Consider the following 22,315-nt stretch of genomic DNA (forward strand, 5'->3'; position numbering starts at 1 on the left):
GGTGCATATGTATGGTTATTACAAGTTTTTGTGCAAAATCTTTGACCATGAATTTGTGTATTATTTAAAATCAAGGTTAAAACTATTCTACTTGAAACAAAAAGACTCTGGTACATCAATAATATTTTTTTTTATTTTTGAAAAATATAATGTGCAAAATCATTTATAATTGTTGAAACTATCACTTTAGTAAATGAGTGAAGGACTCAATCTAATCATCAACACACAAAATTTATGCCTAGAGTTTCAAAATTTTCCTCAGTCTCCAAAGGAAGGTCAGAAATCTCAAAACTCCAGTGGGGAATTTTATAGCATGTGCGGTGCTAGATTATTGACAAATTGTGGGTAAGCTTCTTGGATGAAAATTCCCCCTCTCTATCTCTTTATATATCACTTCCTATCTCTATCTTGATCCTTCTCTCTATAACACATCTAAATTTAAACATTACACCTCTATTTCTCACTTTTATCTTCTCTCTATCCCTCATTTTTATATTCATTCATATTCTTACCTACCAAACATATGTATTGCTATTTATGTCACTACTACACCATAATATGGATGTCAACCATCGTGTCATTCAATTTATTACAAAAATTGTTGTTACTTGTGTTTCTATTAGGGAACTCCTAATGCACAAGTATATCTCTATTTTATATTCCATGCATGCCACACTACCTTAATCTTACCCAAGAAGATATTGAACAAATCAAATGTTTGAAAATATTTTGTAAAATATCATATTGTTAGAATGCTCATCTACAATCACCAAAAGGTGTTGCCTACAATGAACCATAAAGAGTAAGTTAGTTCAATGAAGGGTGAAAATTGTGGATGTAGTAATGAAATTTGTTGTAGTAACTATAGATATTGTGGAAGTGGAGATGCCTACTATGGTGTTGGATATAAAGAAGTTTCTTTTTCTTCTTCTTCTCCTTCCACTCCCACTAGTGGAGGAGGAGTGTCTTCCATCATTTCATCTAATGTCTTCAACTCCATAGTTGGAGGAGCTATAAGTAGGTGTGTAGGAAATGGGTTTTATACCTATGATTCCTTTATCAATGTTGCTAATGCCTTCAACACCTTTGGCACATATGGGTCTTCTTATGTTAACAAGAGGGAAATTGCTACCTTCTTAGCCAATGATTCCCATGAGATAGGGGGTAATATATCCTTTGCAAAATTTGATTTATTATTATGTTATTCTCTATCTATTGTAAGTTTATGTTGCTAGTAGGATTACTAATGAAAAGAAGGTTGTGTGCATTGGATAATAGGGTCTTGCTATATTGAAGAGCTGAATCCAAGTAGCAAATACTATGATACCTCAAATATTGAATATCATTGTAATCCTAACCAGAGCTATCATGACAGAGGCCCTTTCCAACTCTCATGGTCAATAAACATCATTTTTAATTCCTGCATTTTCTACTTTAAATCAATCAAATATTACAATCTACAACCATACTAATGCAAGGTGATGATAGTAATTATAACTATGGAGTGATAGGAGAGTGCCTTCAATTTGATGCGTTGAACAATCTAGATATTGTGGGAACTAATTTGATCATCTCATTTAAGACATCGGTGTGGTTTTGGATGGTGAACAACAAGTGTCACACAACAATTACAAATGTAATAGTTTAGCAAGTCTTCCTTTAGGGTTTGAGGAGATTACATGCTTGGAGACCTTTCTCTTAAATGGCTTGTTTATCTCGAGTCTTCTAGATGGATTCGAGAACCTCAAAAAATTATACAATTTTTTATAGAAGGGTGTTATAAACTAGAAACATTGCTAGATGATTTTGAAATTTTACCATCTTTGACTACTTAAAATTGTTGAGACGTTACAAGTTGGATGGAGCAACAATGGAGAAAATAATAAAATTATAGCATTGTGAGTATGTAGACATTGCAAGAAGTGATAAATTGATAGAGAGGTGGGGAGAAATTTGGGAATGCACAGAGTGTGGAAATAGAAACATGAAGGATTTGAGTGGCACTCATACCTCAAAATGTTTTGAATGGAAATTTAGGAATAGAGAGAATATGGAAATAGCCACTAATGAGCATCCTCACAACCACTAACAGGAGAGGAAGGAAAGCCCAAATACTCCAAATAAAAAAGGAATTATAGAAAAGGAATTTCCTTTAATGAATGCCACACACTAGATGCTCCAATAGTGTGCAAAAACAAAATGAAAATGAAAGTAACAAGTAACAAACAAACATTTTTATTTTTATTTTTTGAACCTAAGTTGGTCAAAATTTTGACTAACTTGGGAAACCCTAAGTTGGTCTAAATTTTGACCAACTCTGGCATAAAAACCAAAAAATAAAAGGTTTGTAAAAATTTAGGTTGAAATTTGACCTATAATGCACTAGTGGGTAAAGGTACACCAGGAAAAGATTCAAGCAATCCTAGATTGGCCACTATTGAGGAACATATTAGATTTAAGGGGCTTCCTTGGTCTTTGCTCTTATTATAGGAGGTTTTCTAGAGGCTTCTCACAGATAACATCTCCCCTCACTGACCTCACACATAAAGGGGCATTTAGGTGGACAATTTATGCAGAAGTGACCTTTGATAAGCTCAGGAAGGTGGAGAGCACATGCCTAGTCTTGGCACTACCTAATTTCTCTTGGCTATTTGTACAAGAGTGTGATGCTCCAGGGAGAGAGATTCGCATAGTTCTAATGTAGGATAGACATCCAATAGCTTATGAGAGAAGGAAGCTCAAGGATAGTGAGAGAATGTACTCCACCTATGACAAAGAAATGTTTTCCATTATACATGCTTTAGCCAAGTTTAGATAGTATTTGGTAGGTGGCAGATTCACAGTTAAGATAGATCACAATAGTTTGCAATACTTCTTAGAGTAGAAGGATCTAAATGAAAGACAAAAAAAGTGAGTCAACAAGATTCAGGCCTATGATTTTGACATTGAGTATGTCAAAGGTAAGAACAATATAGTTGTTGATGCACTTTTCAAGAGACCTTTAGTAGCAGAATGTTGTGCTATCACTAAGATATTGATTGATTGGAAGTCCTAGTTGTTGGTTGAGCATTCTAAGAATACTCAAGCATGTTAGATTATGCATGGACAACTTCAAGACAATAGGAACAAGGTAATCAATGAAGTGATTTTTTATAAGGATATGATCTACCTCATACCAAAATCTAAACTCAAAGGAAATATAATAGAAACTCTTCATGATGCACCAACAGTCAGACACCCAAGTTTCTTCAAAACCTATGGATAGATCAAGAAAAGGTTTTCATGGAAGGGCCTCAAGGATGATGTCCTCCAACATATTAGAGAATGTTAGACTTGTTAGAAGAACAAGTCAGAGCATGAGTTTGTAGCTAAATTATTACAACACCTCCCTATTCTAACATAAAAATGAGAGGATATCTCCATGGAATTTATTACAAGGTTTCCAATGATGTAGGGTAGAGATCCCATTTTTTTGGTGGTGAATAGATTTACTAAGTTTTCTCACTTCTTTACTATAGTAGCAGATTGGTCTACCTCTTAGGTAGCTAAGTTATTTTCTAAGGAGGTTTTTCATCTACATGGTCTTCCTTGAACCATTGTGAGCAATAGGATAGCAATTTCCTCAACACCTTTTAGTAGGAACTTTTCATATTAACTAGTACAGATTTGACACCTAGTATGAGTTACCACCCCAAAATAGACTGGTAGACTAAAATAGTAAACAAATGGGCAGAGGGTTATCTCTGAAACTATGTAGTAGGGCAATAGAGAGCTTGGGTTAAGTGGCTATATCTAGGGGAGTAGTTCTATAACTCCTACCACATGTCCATCTGGATGAATCTGTTTTGAGCTCTCTATGGAATCAAGTCTCTCTCATTCATAGAGTTGACATTGAAGGACATCAGAGCACCACTAGCTAGGGTTTGGATACAAGATAAACATGATATTCTCATATCTCTTTGGGAGAAAATTCTATAGGCTCAGAATTAGAATAATATGTACATCAATTCTCATCAGACAAAGTAGAGTTTTGAGTTGGGTGATATGGTTTATCTTTGTCTCCAAACTTACAAGAAGAGTTCCTTGAAAAAGAGTAGGTCTCAAAAACTTTAGCATAATTTTTTTGGTCCCTATTGCATTACTCGAAGAGTTGGGGAGCTCGCTTATGAGATAAATTTGCCAAAGGACAACATAATTCATAACATTTTCCACATTTATTTCCTCAAGAAGGTGATTGGTTAGCATGTGGTACCCTCCATTGGATTTCTTCCACTTGATGAGGAAGGGAAGCTAGTGTTAGTTCTAGTAGAGGTGATAGAGGTCAGAGAAAAGAAGTTGCATAAAAGGTCCATCAAGGAATATCTAATTCATTGGAAGAATTTACCATATGAAGTTGCCACTTGGCAAAGCGAGTCAATCTTGTAGCATCCAACATTGAGATTACTTAAGGGAAAGAAATCCCAGGAAGGGAGGACTATAATGTTCCCTTCTCCACACTAGATCTAATGACACCTTTTTCATCTATCTTTCCATCCAGATAGGGTAATTGGGTGATTGTAAGTGAAATGTATGCACATTTTCTCCTATACGGATGAAGTGAAAGTATCTGAATGAGCTAAAAATTAATGTAATGTGATTAGCTTTCCTATTGTATGGTCTTATTTGTTATGTTAGTCATCTATCATCACCATAATAGGAGAATCCAAGTTCTTAGTACACTATATTATCATTTCACTTGAACTAGTTTTCTTGGTTGATATCTATACATTACATTTTGGTATAAGAGAGATCATTTCAGGGTTTCTTACAACTTGTTCATAAAAGTACCACTAGACAAAGCCTAAATTATTTTACAAAACTAGGGGTTGGATATTAAAAAGTTTCCAACTTAAAGAAAAGTGCCTTATTGTTGTGAGAATACCACTAACTCTAGAATTAACATAAGAACAATAACAAGGTTTTTTGAAATTTATTTTTTATATTTTGTGAAACAAATACAAGAATCAAAAGTCTCTTGCACCTTCTCAAATGAGGATTCAAGAAGAATAACTAGTAAGGCACAAAGTCTCTTATCAGATCATCTCAAATTTAATAGAAACACTTATAACTAAAGTCCAAAGTCTTTAGCTCTAAGTTATTAGAGCCACTACCATCTATCATAATTTGTCCTCTTGTTGCATAATGTCTTAAAAAATTTAAATTGACTCTGAATTCAATAGTTAGATCGAAGTCCATGTAATTAAATTAAAATACCTCTTGGATAAAGCTTCAAAACTCACAATCAATATCTAGAAAATGCCATTACATAACACCTTGAATTAACACAAATTTTGAAAAAAAGTTTCTCCTTTTATTGAAAAGAATTCAAATTTACATCTCATATTAAAGTCTTAGAGTGCATATAGAAACTAATAGAACTTTCTTACCTTTCCAAAAGATGATTAGTTACAATGAACTTTGTCCTTTATACAAGAAAAGAGTGCAAGGAAAGGTGGAGAAAGAAGGGGAAAACCTTAAATCACCTTGAGTTATTCTCTAACAAACTTCTAACAAACTTTGACTTATCCAAAGCTACATGCCTAATGCACTTGCAACTTGATTACATGTTACAACTTTTCTTGTGATACTATCACATGTAATTACATCTTATTTTTTCATTACATGTAATATGTCAATTAAAAATTACAAATATATGAAAATATTCTAAGTGCCTGACAGGGAATGACTTCTATTACATCATCCTTTGTTGATCTTCATGCTGCTACAAGGATTCTTTATGATTGATGTAATTAGGTGTGGTCGAAATATCTTGTTCTAGAACAAGAACTTGCATTGTTTTCCCATTCTATAACATAATGGTGGTTGATTCTATCATGAGCCCTAATAATGATAGATAATAGATAATGACTATAGGATATAAATTAATATCATCTATCCTTATAATACATGACAAATAATAATGTACTAAGAATATATAAATATAAAATGACAATGCAACACAATAAATAATAATAATATATAGATATATTTCACAAACTTATATACAAATATTCTTATACATATTTACATTTTTATAAATAATATTATTGGTGATTATTATTATTTTTTATCAATAAGAGGTAAGTGCCTATTTTTATTAATATAAAAAATATTTACAAAAATCCCATTCAAGTGGAGGCCTTGGGGAAAAAGATTGGGGTTAAGAAAACCCCTAGTATGGCCTGTGACTGAAGTCTAAAAAATGTACAAATGCCCTAGAGGGACTTGAAAAGGGAATTCCCTCTAGTACAAAAGTTTAGAGAATTTCTTACATTAATGAAAAATAAAATTCTAGTGCCCACTTAGTGATTCAAATTTCTTTAAGATGGATAGATCCCATCCTTGATATGAAGGGGATTTGAAAAGGAAGCCTAGGCATTAGAAGGAGTTCCTTGCAAAAGATCCCCTGCCAAAACAAACTGATAGGAAACCACAAGATCCATATTTTGACACAAAATTAGTATCTTATAACATAATACTTCAAATAGTTTAAGAATCATAGATCTCAAGTAGTGCACTAATGCTAACTTAAAGCATTATATCTAATTGTATATGAGAAATATGTTAGCAAGAGAACACTAATCTATTAAAAGACCAAAGCATTAACTAGCATAAAAATCATAACATATGAGATAGACAAAGTGAAAACCCTCAAATGAGAATATGAGCCACGGAATGGCTCTCCCAATGAGGATGGTCACTTGATTTAGGGATGAGTCTATTATGTGGATGTGGGATGTATGCTCAAGATACTCAAACTATGCTTCAATGGAGATGGAAAATGGCAAATTGGTAGCTTTGTGAGCTCTCAATTTGGCATTATAAGGGTATGGTTAAAGGCTTTTTTTATCAAACTAGCATTATAACTTTAACTCAAGGATTGTGATGAAATAGTTTGGGAGGGGATTCAATTTATAGGCTAAGGGCTTGAGGGTTTGAGGGCTAAGATGCAAGGATGGGGAAATGGTTAAGGAGGGCTAGGATTGAATGAGAGGAGAGCACATGGATTGTGCTTCCTTATAGCTAATTAGGGAGTGACACATGTCACAGGGTGAGTGGATGGAAGAAAGGGCAAGGATGAGTCAACAAAGGAGGCTCAAGGCCTTAAAAACCTTCATAAATGGCTTGTAAGAGCAATGAATAGGCTTGTAAGAGTCTTTATGGATTTGTAAGAGCAATGAATGGGCTTGTAAGAGTCTTTATGGCCTTGTAAGAGCATTCATGGTTGGGTGGTTGGGATATTTTGGAGGGAGTTGAGATTGTTGACTTTGCTTGGCTTAGGAAAGTCTTAAGCTTGCTTAGGGAATGTGACAAGGTTAGGGGAGGGATTAGAAGTGATTTAGGATTTAGATTAGGGATGTTAGAGATATGCAAGTAGATGACATTTAATGAAGGTGGGTGAGTTAGTATCTAAGCTTGGTTAGTATGGGTGGATGGGGTGGATTAGGCTAAAATGGAGGTTTAGAGATAGGCTTAGGATAAGGATGAAGACCTTCTAGAAGAGTCTAGAACTTCATAAAGTTTTGAGGATAAATAAAGTTTATTTATCTCAAGGGTTTGGGTTGAGGAAATATTTATTAAAACATTTTTAATAAACATGAGGATTGATATTTAACCTTAGTTAAATATTTTGAGTTGGGATTAAGGGTAGAAAATGATGGGATTAGCCTTTAATCAAAATTAAAGAAGGATTAGAATATTTTGGAAGAGGTTAGTGGTCTTAAGGAAATTGGCCAAGTTTTGGGCAAAAAAAAATTAAATATTTATTTTGCGATTTTTGGTCAATTTATTAATTAAATAATTAATAAATAAGGAACTAATGTTTAAATAAGATTTAAACATTTTTGGGAGGGATTCCTTAATTAAATAATTTTAATTAAGACAAGGGGATTTAATGGCATAAAAATAAATAAATAAATTAAATAATTAATTAATTAATAAATGATGATGTCATCAGAGACTTTTTCAGAAAATAAAAATACTTTATTTTCTAAGGGATTTTAGGTGTCTACACTAATTAGAGGAGAGCTTTAGAGAAATACCACATGCAAGTATAGTTCCAACCACCTTTTTTTACTATCCAAGTAGCCTTCAGGTCCATTTGTTATGAAATTTTAACTAAGCTATCCCACCTAATGGGACTCAAAATTGTATTCTTGTTTTGAGTACCATTCCAAACTTTTGAGTCAAATTGACCCATTGAGTGTATTTAATGCATGTGTACCTGGCTATCTTTTTGAGGCCTAAGAGGTGTTTAATATTTATAACACCTTTCTTTTAGTATATGCATACATCTTATAATGATAAATTATCATTTTGAATCATCCTGTGAAGTTTCAATGTGAGCAATGTTCAGATGTACATTTTTGCTTAAGTGTCAAATAGCGATAGGAAGCCTAGTTTGCATTTGAATATCTTGCACTAGTTATCTTTCATGACTTGTCACTTTGGGAGTGTTTATTATGCATATCATAGAACCTATGTTTCTATTTTCAATTTGTTTTGATATGTTTTTCATAGCTTTTGATTCCCTCAAATTTGGTTGTTTACTATTGTCATGCTGATGTAAATTGTTCAAAATTTTGGGAGCCCTATTTGACCCATTTGACCAAAATGAGAAAATTCCTATTGCATTTCATTCTAAAGGAAAATGACTTGTTATGTTTCAGATTTGAGCCTATGAAAAATCTATTTCATCAATTTTCAAATGTAATTTGTAAAGTTTTACTGGGGTCATAAAATGTAGATTGATCAATACCCTTGTTTAGGATGTCATAACTTTGAATCTGTGATAGGTGAAACCAAGTGGATTGTACTATTATTTTCTACTATGAAAATTCTTAAAGTGGGCCAATTTTCAAATCTTAACGAATTCATCTTCACACTTTCCCAGGTCTATCCTATTTGCAAAAATTGCTCTTTTGCCAGTGTTCCTAGTTCTGCAAATCCAAGTACCCCACTTTGACCACTTGCCAAATGTGTATAGTTATTCATCATGAGCCCAAATTAGAGATTTATATTCTCCTTTTGATAGTGAAATAATGCCCTAGTTTTTGTGCCCTCAAATGTTAGTTTAAACTATTTCAAAAGCCAAAATCAAGTGCATTTTATTGTTTTCTAACATGTTTGCTTGTAGGAAATTTCATGAAGGCAACTTTGATAGTCAATATCATTTGATCGAGTGATCATCATGAGATGAGATTATGCAGGATGCTTGAATGTGGAATAGAGAATCTGCATGTTAGTTTTTAGGGCTTAGTCAGGTGTTTTGGTCAGTTTTTAAGGCCAGTTAGAGAATCCCTTGTTATGAAATTGACAACTTGTAGAAGGAGATGAAATGAGTTTTTAAATCTTTATTCAATGGTTGAGTTTGATTTCAATAAATTTTATGTGATCAATTGATCAATTTGAGGGGTCAGGCATTTTAGTTTGAAATAATTTTTTATCTAGACCCACTTTGGGGCCTAACCTTTTTCAGTAGATTGATTAGGCACTGGTTTTAAAAGAGATGTTCTAATAATTTTAATCATTATAATTCCATGGTATGTACACTTGATTTTGAGACCAAGTGGGATATAAGAAGTGGCCATACAAAACATTTTCTAATCAATTTGGTATTAGACCTATGTGTTTTCATGCAACAAAAATATTAAGGACAACATCCCAAATGGGGAATAATGTGTTATCAAATAAAAGTGGAGCATGATTTAAAATTGTTTTAATGTGATAACCTAGTATATGCATATCATTGGTTTGAGCTTTAATGAGTATGCAAGATTGCACTTGCAGTGACAAGTGAGCATTTGATTGTAGGGGCACACCATTTTAAAGTAGGGGCAGGTATCCAAGAAAGTCTCCATAGTTCTTTCCACATCAACGAGAAAGAAGAAAGAATTGAAAGATGTGATAAAAATGGATCAAATGTTTAATTTTTGCAAGTCATCTCAAGCAACATACAAGTAGAAGGAAGATAGATATGGTCACTGTTAATGATACTTCATGTTTAACTGCCCACAAACCCATATTAAAGGTGGACTTGACAACATATGTGGAAAAACCTAATTTTATTGTTGATGTCATATTGATCATGTTATAAATGAGGAAGTTTATTGAGTTACTGTGGAGCCCATTGTTCCAATTATTTTCAACAAAACTTCTTATGGTCAAGATGGCGATGGCCACATGAAAAAAATGTTTGGACAAGGTGAGGGACATCGTGTGGGATGCAAAGAATGTTCTCAAAATGTGTGCTTCTCAACCTCTTTATAGTGCTCAGTATATTATTCTTTGCAATTCTCCTCAATTTCCTATTGACAAATGAGTTGACAACGCAAATCTCCTAAGAAGGAGGTGGTGTCTTGCGTTGATCTAGGGAAGGCATATACAATAGAGATTAGGAGGTCTACATATGATGTTAAAAAAGTAGGAGATAGTGGTAGAAGGGGGTCAACAACACAAGTTACAAGCCCATGATAGAGCTTCAAGCAACAAAGAGATGAAGGAGGTTTTCTTTCCTCCATCCATGCAAGGGGTCTCTTTCAAAAATTTCAAATATTTTTTGTGAATTTGATATGGAAGCCAAGCAAGATGCTATTTAAGATATCATGCTCTTTTATATACCCAAGTTATTTTCCATCATAGGTAGTTAGAAACATCAAAAGGAAATTAGGGGCTACTTTTTGGGCTACGGGTTTCTTTTTTTTTGGTGTCCCATTTTTTTTGGTTTTGAATGCCTAGCTCTACTTGTGAGGCACTAAAGATGTTAGAGGATCCTTATGAAATTAGTTGCTACAATTGTTATAGAGGAGTGCCTAATGTGGAGTGCATTTAAAAAAAAAAGAGTTTTAAATATTTATCCCACATTTCTTGAGCGAATTCTTTTCAATTCATTTTTATATTGGAATGAACAATATGTTAGCTATCTAACAGGTTCATGGCTTTTGAGACACAAGGCAAGCTTATGTGGGTCCCAGTTAGTTGGATCACACAACTAAAAAAATTTGAATGAATGTGCCAAATAAGATTGATGATGTGGAATTTTGGACTTACCAGGAAATGACAAGTAGTAGCACTTGGTGATGAATCACAATGTGATACATGGCAGGTAGTTTTGGTCTTGCACAAAACTTGAAGTGATGACATGGCAAGGATGGATGGGTGTCACAACATAGCTATGTTGCTAGTGACATGATGATTGAGGGCTATGATGGCAACATAGTAATAAGCCACCATGTGGTAGAGGTCAATGACATAGAGATGATGATATGGTGGTGATGACTGGGGCAGTGGGGTGGATCAATAGGACATGTATTATGACATCACTATGTAATGATAATGTGGCAAGATGATGAGGTTTCATGTGACATAGTGATAAGTTGCCACATGTAAAGCAAGTTGAGATGTCAGTTTTGAGATGGACGCATAGGATATCACCATGTGGCACATAATCAACATTTGTCACTATGTCGTAAAGGAAAGATGCAAGGAGGTTAAGCTTGGAAACATAGTGATGTGCTGACATGTGGTGGTGGGCCCATTTGATGGTGTGATCAATTTGACCAATCAAGAAGTGCCATCTGTTTATGACATGGCATGATGCCTAGGTGGCAGATGATAATGTAGTAATAGGCCAATCACATCATGACACGTGTTACATGAGTTTGATGAAGGTGTGCACCACTTTGATACCACTGAAAAAGGTATGCTCGGATACCACTGATGAAGGGCCACACCACCCTTACCAACTCATAACCAAAATCACAACAAGATGGAGACAAAGAGATGATAAAATGCTTCATCAAGCATCCATTAATACTTGAAATTCATTACAATATTGTCCAAATGGAAAAACTCCAAACTCTTATAATATAAGAGAGATTCCTCACTAAGGGCTTCCAACTAGAAGATCTTACAACAAAGAGCTTCTACAAGAAATTACATTCGAAGAGCTTGATTACAAATGAACATAAGCCTTCCTTAAATAGGCACTTACCACCCAATGAATTATTTATCCACAACATTCTAGAATATCCACAACCTTCTACAATATCTACAACTTTCTAGAATTTCCACCTAAATACAACTAAGCACCACCATGTGGCCCAATTAGAAAATTACATTTCTTTTTTGGATCACAACAAATATTAAATGTATGATTTAAGGAACCTTCCTCAAACTTATAAGATGCCACCTACACACCTCGATTTATGGAATAACAACTATTTTTCTTATTTTTCTATTTATGCCACCTATGCACCTTGAAAATAGAAATTCCTTTTTTCTCCTTTTTTCCTATTTTTCAATTTTTTATTATTTTCTTTCTATTTTCGTCACTTTCTCTCTCCACAATTTTTTCTTTTTTTTTAATAATAATTTTTTTGCAAGATGCTCCTGCATTAGACTCCCCTAGTAGATAGAAAAGTGTGTCCCACACTTTGATGCCAAAAGAAAGATATTCAACCATCTTTATCTTCACTAAAGGCTTCCACATTTTATTATTATTATTATTTTTCCTGATGCATGATGCTCCTGCATCCGACTCCCATGGTAGGAAAATTTTTGTGAATATGGATTCACAAAATGAAGTACCCACTGTTGACTTTTTTTTTTTTTTCTCTTCCTCCAACACATAGCTAGAACAAGTATCCGGTGCCAATATATTTCCTTCTTTCTTCTATTTCAACACCTAGTCGGAACAAATGTCTGTTGCTGAAATTTTTCCTTTGCAATGAACTTTGTCCAAGTATAAATCTTATCCTCATCTAATCTTGTTGAATTAATCAGACTTGTAATAAACCCAGCAACACCATACCAATCTTTCTTTGTATACCACACATGACTAACAAGATCCTCATGCAAACCATCATCAATATCTTTCAAACTCATCTTAAATTCAGCATCATATAATTCATAGAAATTTACTTCTTTGACATAGTCATCTTTGCTTGCCTCTTTCATGTCGTCAACAATGCATGTAACTACTTCTCTTGCTTGATCTGCAACTAAGGAACTATATTTTTCCTCCATTGTTGTGATCTTCAAATCTTCTTGATCTACTTTAGGTTCGTAAATCTTGTCATCTTCATTCTCTTCCTCTTCTTCAACTTCTGGTTCACAAATAAATTCCTCTTCATCCTCTTGCTCTTCCACTAGATCAACTTTGTTTTCCACATTTGCACAATCCTCAACATCACTTTTTTGATGAAGAACTCCTCTCTTTCGCAACTCTACTTCTAACTCATTCACTTGCTTTTGCAAATCAACTAGCAATGACTGTTGATTTCTTGCTCTAAATTTCTCAAGTCTAGGGATCCTCAGAATCCATCCAATCAAAAAAGTCATGTTCTTCTTTCTCTTCTCCATAATCAAGTCTTTAGAAGACAAATCTAGTGCAACACAAGAACCTTGTGCAAACTGTAGTCGGTGATCTGTCTACACAATCAAGAACTTCTTGACAAACTTCACCCAACTCAAGGTCTTGGTGCAAACTGCCTCACATTCAGCGATCTGTCCGCACGCTCAAGAACTCCTGCTCTGATACCACTGATGGAGACACGACCCAAGCACATAATAGACACAACAGGAAAGGGGAAATTTTATTAACTGTGAAAATATGCTAGTACATTCAATACAGAGAAAATAGACTTTGAAACATGCCCTAAGGGCTTACAATAGTATAAGTCTGGAGATAATTTCTCCTTTTAGTACCTCCTCTCAAACTCCACTCTGAACTACCTTTTACAATGCCAGAAATGTTCTTAAATAGATCTCGGAGGGTTAAGGATTAGGAGTACATTCTAGAAAGTGCTAGTTGGCATCCACCGACCAAATAAAAGGTTCCATAAGCTATGTTAGAAGTTGACACGAATCTAGAAGAATCTAGAAACGGTAACTGAACTTTTGGGAGGCATAACTTTTGAACTGTAGCTCCGATTGACAAACCGTTTACATTTTCAGAAAGCTCTCAAAGTGCTCTATAGCCCTATGGACCAGATTCACTCATCCCCCATTTTCAGCCCTTTTTGAGGTCATTTAATGCCCCTAACCTGACTTTGAAGCACTCTTAGGATGTCTCCAAAAATTGAAAAACTGCAATAACTTCTAAACCTCTCTAAATTACAATTATATTCATTTGGCCAATTTAAAACTTTTAGTTCACATAAGTAATGGCTCAATTACATACTCCTATTTTTTTGGCATTTACATGTATCCCAAGGTGTTCAAATACTCTATCCTAGAACAATGATAGTGGAACTGTGAGAGTTGGAACTTTTATTTGACCCAAATGGATATCCAGAAATGAAAACACATGAAACATAAACTAAGTCTAAGTACATTTTTTTGGTTGACATAGGATTTCCCTTATACCTCTGGATGCTCCTGCATTAGAGCCAAAGCAGTTTGATCCAAATGGAATCTTGGAGGAAAAAATCAAATTTTAGAAAATAATATTTTTTATTCTTTCATCAGTTTGAATGTGCATAATTTTTAAATAAACTTTGGATCATCCTAAAGTTTTAACATTAGAAAAGGACTTAAATATTTGCAATCAAATGCAATTCTAAGAACCTAATAGAAACTTGATTTTTAGATGGACATTTTGGGCATTTTTAATAAGCGGGTATAGGACTATAATATACCATTGGAAAGCTCTTAGAATGAAATTTCTAGTTTTGAGGTTTTTTTTTGCACATTGGCAATATCTTTGAGATATTTAGGGTTTTGTACCAATGCCTATTTTTCAACCACATTTTATAAGTGTGGTTTAGATTTGATTTTTGGTGAAATGATAAATCAGATGTGCACCAAAGGCAATAAGGCTGTAGTTAGTGATGATATTTTCACCTCCAAGTCAGTTTAATGAATGATTTTATCAATATTTCGTATGCATATCTGATGATTTTATTAGGACAAGGGTTTCTCATTAGTTAGAAAAGATATTTTGAGTTTGTTGAGACACAATGATAAGATTCCTTTCAGATTTTAGTTGTAAAGAGAAGAGAGATGCCTTGCAATAGTAGGGGATGGAGATTCAAGTGGACATGTGTCACTTCTAGATTAGATCCATCTTCTTCTTCCTTTCCCATATCTTTCTCTTTCTCTCTCATTGTAGAGGTTGGTTATAGTTAGTCTGTGATAGCACCATTCTTTAGTTTTCTCTCTTGTATGAACAACAATAATGAAGCTAATATAGATAGTTTTGATCTATTTAGTGATTTTAGGAGTTATTTACATGCATATTGAATGCATAGTTTCAAATAAATGAATACAATGAACAACAAACTTCTTAGTTTCATTATGATTCTCATCTCATATCTCTATAATTTGCAATATTTTGTAGTTTAGAGAGAAAGAACTTAAACCCTTTTGCATTCCCTTAAGGTTGTATGTATTATATGTTTTTTTGTTCAAACAAAGAGCCAAGTAAATGCTTGATGTATTTGATAGGGTAGTTGGTTATTTGAGAAGAAAATTTCATGAGAATGAGGTCTTTATAAACACTAATGTTTGATTCACAAAGTGATAGGATATATATGATAGCTTGATGTATGTGTGTGATTTATGGAACCACCCAATAGATAAGGCACTGATTAGCTATAGGATCAACATGTTTCTTACTGTTGCATATTTGGGATCTACTAAAATCAAATTTATAATCATCCATTTCTTTTTCTATTTGAGAGATGAAAGGATGCCATCACTCATCTTGTGGATTTCATAGGATTTGCAATTTACTACTAGACATCTTTGTTATTGCATAAGTATAGGAGAAATAAGGGATTTATTTTCTTTGTCTAGATTCAGTTGTATTCTTTTGACACTGGTACCAAATAAAGAATCTATAGGTTCACCTGCCTAGGTTTTGTAAAGCTTGAAGAAGAAGAAGGAGTATAGCCTTATAGTTGGCCCTAGTGTCTAAATAGGTATGTCCCAGATGAGAATTAGATGCCCCTATATGTATTTGTTCTTATCACTAGGTTATTCAAAAGTTGTCAATTCAAGAGCCAACACCACCTTTTAGTGAGCAAATAAAAGATGACAAGCTTTGTAATATAAAGTGAAACTAGTTAGACTATTAGATCTTACTCATTTATACTAACCAAAATGGTTGATTACCAAATCAAAGTATAATTTATAAATTATCTATTACTTAGAATGCTAGCCTTTTCAAATTAAGAAAACTAAATTCAAAATAACAAGTTGTCATATATGATTATGCTAAAAGATTCCATCAAACTTACTTCCATAGGCTGATAAACCCAACTAAACATATCAAAAATTGATTCTTTTCATTCCAAAAAATGTAGTCGTTGGGCTTAAAAATGTACATCTTTGGATGAAGCTCCCAAAAAGGTCAAAAAATTATGGGTTCACAAAAGTTTGAATGATTAGGATGAAGCTGAGAAAAGTAGTTGTAAGGAAGGGAATACCCAAGAGGTAAGTGGTTTAGCAAAGGGACCCTTGGTAGTTAAGGAATTTGAACATGTGAAAGCATCTTAGACAAAGGTGAATGTTGAAGGGGAGAATTAGGTACGGGTTTCTTTGGACCACAATAGTGTTGCTAAAATTTGTTGATATTTGATTGAAAAGATTATTTGAGTAGAAAGATTGTTAAAGAAGACTGTGTATTTCAATCATTATTTTGTGACTAATGTCAAACCTGCTACATGCTGGTAAGATAATTTCTTATATGTTTCAAGTACTATCACTTAGTTGATTGATGAGGAGGATTTGATCAATAAGATGTAACAAAAGTACCTAGAGGAAAAGTTAAGTTATGACTATGTATTGAAGTACAAGAATTAGTTAAGATAGTGATAACATAATGTATTGATGATCTACTCGAGGTTACAAAATGATTGGTTACACTTAGAAAGTTCAAAAGAATAAAGTTAAACAAAGTTAATTTGCCAAGCTTGACCAAGTGGATAGTAGGTGCCAAGAAAAGTTAATGTAAGCCAAGAAAAAGTCAGTTGAAGCCAAGTGAAGGCAAATTCTAGTGGATGCTAAGAAAGTTAATTGATGCTGAGTATAGTAAAATCTAGTTGATGCCGAGTGATTTTACAATAGATGCCAAGTAACACAATATGTGCTGAGCATTAGGAGATTGATAATGCCAAGCTGTTGTATTATGACAAAGATCAAAGTTTTGCCAAATAAAAGCTGACAAGTTTATTTTGTTGGAACTTGTAAATTAGGAGAAAGATAATATTGACGAGCTGGTGGCACATAATCTTATGTAAGCCATTTTGAAGGTGAATTCAAATGGATTCTAAGAGAAGTTTCTAGAAAAGACAAGATATGGGGTACATACATTGTATCCTACCTAATCCATCAAAAAACCTAATTTTGGTGATGTATAATGAGTAGGAAAAGTGTTCTAATTTCCTATATGTACGAATGTCTAGTCATGAAGTAGATACTTAGAGAGTTTTGATGCAAAAATCTGGCAAGGAGAAGGAAAGGGGTTTCGCTTCATCAAGTCACCCAAGTAAAGAAGTTTGTAATGGTATACTAAGTAAGAAGGCTTAAAGAGGATGAATCTTTAAAGGGTGAACAAGATGTCAAAGCTACAAAGATTGGAAGCAAAGAAAAATTAAGGACTGAATAGTGATCTATAATCTACAAATAAGGTTGTAAGTTGTATCAGATCAAATCTCTACTGTTACTTTCTAACAATTGTATTAGCCTAGGGTAAATCCTTTGGAGTAAGGTTGACTTAATAGTCATTAGAAAATCCTTTAACAGGGTGGCATTCCAAGTGAATGGCCTAAAGTTCTCTAACAAGGCTCACTTTTGAAAGGGTTATTGAAATCCCTTAACCAGGTCACATTTAACAGTGTGTTTTGTAACCTTTAATAGGGTTGGCCTTTAACATGGCATCACTTCAAAAGAGTGGAAAAAGAGTAGCGTGTTACTGATGGTTTTTTCCAAATTGAGTTTCCATGTTAAATCATTGTGTCAAATGTGCCGATGGATATGTTGTGTTTCATGCTTTATATTTTTGCAAGTTGATTTGATAGTAACATATTAGTTTTAGTTAATGCACAACGAATGCATGCATGGTTAAGAATATTTTATGGGTTCACTAAATTGTGAAAAGTTTTATTTGTACATCTAGACCTTGAATAACTAATTCACCCCCATTTAGTTATTCTAAAAGAATTCCAACAATTGGTATCAGAGACATCTACTTAAGAGGATTAGTTTTAAGGTACTAGAAGCACGAAGATCAAGATGTAAAAGAGAGAGGTACCCAAGCTCAATAGAGATAAATTTCCTACATGGAAAAGTTTGATGAAGCTACACCTTGGAGGACTTGGAGATTATGCATAATCTTGCATTGCAATAGAACATGTTGATCCAATAGGAGCCTTAACTATTGAAGATTTGAAAAAAAAGAAAAAACAAAATCAAGCAATGTTGGAGATTGCCTATATCCTAAGCTATGCTAAATTTGATGATATCAAAGGCCTGAAAAGTGCAAAGCATATGTGGGATGCCTTAGAAACCATCTATGGAGGAGACAAAAATGTTCAAAGAGCCAAGTCAGAGAGCCTCAAAGGTAAGTTTGATGACATGAGAATAGAAGAAGGTGAGAATATTGCTTAATATGTTGCTAGAATAAAAGAAGTTGTTAGTGCAATAAAAGGTGCTACTGGTAAAATAAATGATGACAGTGTTGAGTAAAGTCTTGAGAACATTTTTGCCAATGTATGCCATTAGAGTATTTGCAATCCAAGAGTTAAGATGTATATTAGAAAATGATCTAACTATTGAAGGTCTAGTAGGAAGACTCACTACTTTTGAGCTATCTAATTTTGACAACTACAAACTAGAGAGCATTGAATCAGCTTTCAATGCAAAATTTTTACTAAAGAATTTTGAGGAGGTAAAGAAAAATAAGAATAAAAGGAAGATAAAGTATGCATCTAGTGATAGTAAAATAGATGAGGAAGACATTGAACAATTGGAAGCATTGTTATCTAGAAGATTTCATAGAGGAAAGGAAAGTTCAAAGTTAAGCTATCTATCATTTGTTTCAATTGCAATGAAGTTGGTCATATTGTTGCAAGATATACATAGAAGAAGATCTAAAAAGAAGGAAAAAAACACAAAAATAGAAGAGAAGATGATGGAAGAGACTACAGAGACAAAGGTAAGAAGTCATGCTACATTGTTGATGAATATGACTCTGATGAAAATGATGATGAAGTGGTCTATGTTGCAATGAAGGATGAATCTGATGAGGACGAGGCAACTTCACTTATGACTTGTGTGAACAAGAATGATAAATGGATCGTTGACAGTGGATGCTCACATCACATGAATGGAGACAAAAGTAAGTTCATTACCTTAACCTGTTATGATGGAAATAGTGTAAGATTTGGTAATGATGCACCATGCTTGATAAAAGGAAAAGGGTCTATCAAACTCACAGACAAGATTTCATATGACAATGCTTATTATGTTGAAGAATTGAATTATAACTTTTTAAGTGTGTCACAATTGAATAATTTGGGATGAAAAGTTGAGTTGTAAAATAAATCAGCCAAGATATATGATACAAATGGAAACTTGATCGGAAAAGGTGATCAAATTAGAAGTAATCTATTCTATTAGGATATAGAAGATGCTACTTGTCTTATTGCAAAGTTTGATGATGTATGGCTTTGGCACAAGAGATTATGTCATGTTAATTTTGATAATCTAATTAGTATTAGTAACATGAAAAGAGTTAGAGGTTTTCTTAATTTGAAGAAACCAAAAAATATAATGTGCAAGCAATGTCAGCTAGGCAAGATGACACAATCAAGCTTTAAAAGTAAACCTTATACCTCTAAGGAAATACTTGAAATTGTTCATACTAACTTGTGTGGACCTATTGAAGTGCAAACCTATAAAGGAGATAAGTATATAATGTTTTTTGTTGATGATTACTCTAGGATGATGATAGTCATGTTTTTGAAACAAAAATAGATGCTTTTCAATTGTTTAAATGGTACTTCACAAGAGTGGGAAAAAAAAAAAGGTAAGAATTTGAAATGCTTGAGATTAGACAAAGGAGGAGAATTCACTTCAAATGAATTTGAGATGTTCTATAATGACAAAGGAATCAAGAGATAGATATCTGCACCTAGGAACCCTCCACAAAATAGAATTGTTAAAAGAAGAAACAAGTCAATAATAAACTATGCTAGAACACTCATGATGGAGAAAAATGTTGCTATAAAATACCAAAGAGAAGTTGTGAGTATTGTTGTATACACCTTGAACCATGTACAAGTCAAGAAAGGCACTCATTCATCACCTTTTGAACTATGGTATGGATATCCACCTAATGAAAAATACTTTAAGGTATTTGGAATTAAATTATATATTCTTAAAGATGTTAGGAGTGGAAAGTTTGATGCAAAAATTGAAAAAGGTATATTCCTTGGTTACTCCACAAGAAATAAATCTTACAAGTGTTTAAATATTAGCACTAACAAAATTGTGAAAAGTGCAAATGTGAATTTTGATGAATTTACACAAGCTCATGAGGCTGAACCTACAAAAGAACCAGAAGAATACAAATCATTTGTATACTATTATGAAGGAATGCCTACTGAAGAAGATGCTACAAATCATGCTACAAGCCAACAACAAGTCTCAAAAAATATTGAGTCACATCCTGTGAATGTTGAGTTGCATTCAAATGTTGAGTTATAGAATGAGGAAAATGCACAATCTAACTTTGAGATTAGCACACATGAAAGAGATGCTAAAAAACCTAATAGAAATGTACACAGTGATATTGAAGCTGAGAGATAGAATGCAACCACAAGAATTGAGCTTAGACTATCCAAATATATCAAAAGATAACACCTTGCAGATCAAATCATTGGAGACAAAGATGCAAGGCCAATGATAAGAAATAGATTAAGAAGTGAATCATCTTTGTTAAGCATGAAGAAACCTATGATAGTGAGAGATGTATTGGAAGATGATGACTAGTACAAGGCTATGGAAGAAGAAATTAATAGATAGAATAGAACAAGACTTGGAGTCTAGTTCCTAGACCAAAAGACAAGAATGTGATTGGCACAAAATGGGTATTCAAAAAAAAGTTAGATGAGAATGGTTAAGTGACAAGAAACAAAGTAAGACTAGTTTGCAAAGGGTATGCACAAGAATAAGGAATTTACTATGGTGAAACATTTTCCCTTTTTGCAAGAATGGAAGGAGTGAGAATTCTACTTTCTTATGTTGCATATAAAGATTTCAAAGTTTATCAGATGGATGTAAATTCGACATTTTTGAATGGCATATTAGAAGAAGAAGTCTACATAGAACAGCCCGAAGGTTTTGTTGCTAAAAATAATAAGAACATGGTATGTAGACTAGACAAAACTCTATATGGATTGAAATAAACACCAAGAGCATGGTATGAGATATCTCATACTTATCTTGTTAAGATTAGATTGGATAACAGAGATGATAACAACAATTTGTACATGAAGACAGATAAAGAAAAAGGTATACTATTATCTGAAATATTTGTTGATGATATCATATTTGGAGGACAAGATGATTTGTGTAAGGATTTTGCAAATTAGATGAAGCAAGAATTTGAAATTTCAATGTTTGGTGAGATTAAATTCTTTGTGGGATTACAAGTTTATCAGATGAAATATGGTGTATATATCACTCAGTCAAAATATGTCAAAGAGATATTGAAGACATTTGGACTAGAGAATTCAAAACCAATAAGTACACCTATGGTGACAACACTTAAGCTATCAAAGAATGATGATTTAGCTAAAGTAAATCAAACATTATACAGATCTATGATTAGGAAATTGCAATATGTAGTACATAGTAGACTTGATATTGCATTAGCCATAGGAATAGTTGCAAAATTCTTTGCTAACTCTAGAGAAAATCATTTGATGGCTATGAAAAGGATAATGAGATACTTGAAAGGAACATAAGAGTTTGGTTTATACTATAAGAAGAATGAAAAGTTTGAACTGAAATCCTACACTGATACTAATTGGGTTGGAAATATTGATGATAGGAAGAGCACCAGAAGAGGAGCATTTTTCTTAGGTAGAAGACTTGTTACATGGACTGGCAAGAAGCAGAGTTGTAATTCCCAATCTACTACTAAAGTAGAGTATGTTGTTGCTACTATTAACTGCACAAACATTGTATGGATCAAATAGCTACTTAAGGGAATGAAGGAAGAAATCATAGAATCAGTGACACTTTATTGTGATAATACAAGTGCTAT

The sequence above is a fragment of the Cupressus sempervirens genome, chromosome 1 (assembly GCF_028749045.1).
Source record: "Cupressus sempervirens isolate cs-2001-9-10 chromosome 1, ASM2874904v1, whole genome shotgun sequence".
Lineage (NCBI taxonomy): Eukaryota > Viridiplantae > Streptophyta > Pinopsida > Cupressales > Cupressaceae > Cupressus > Cupressus sempervirens.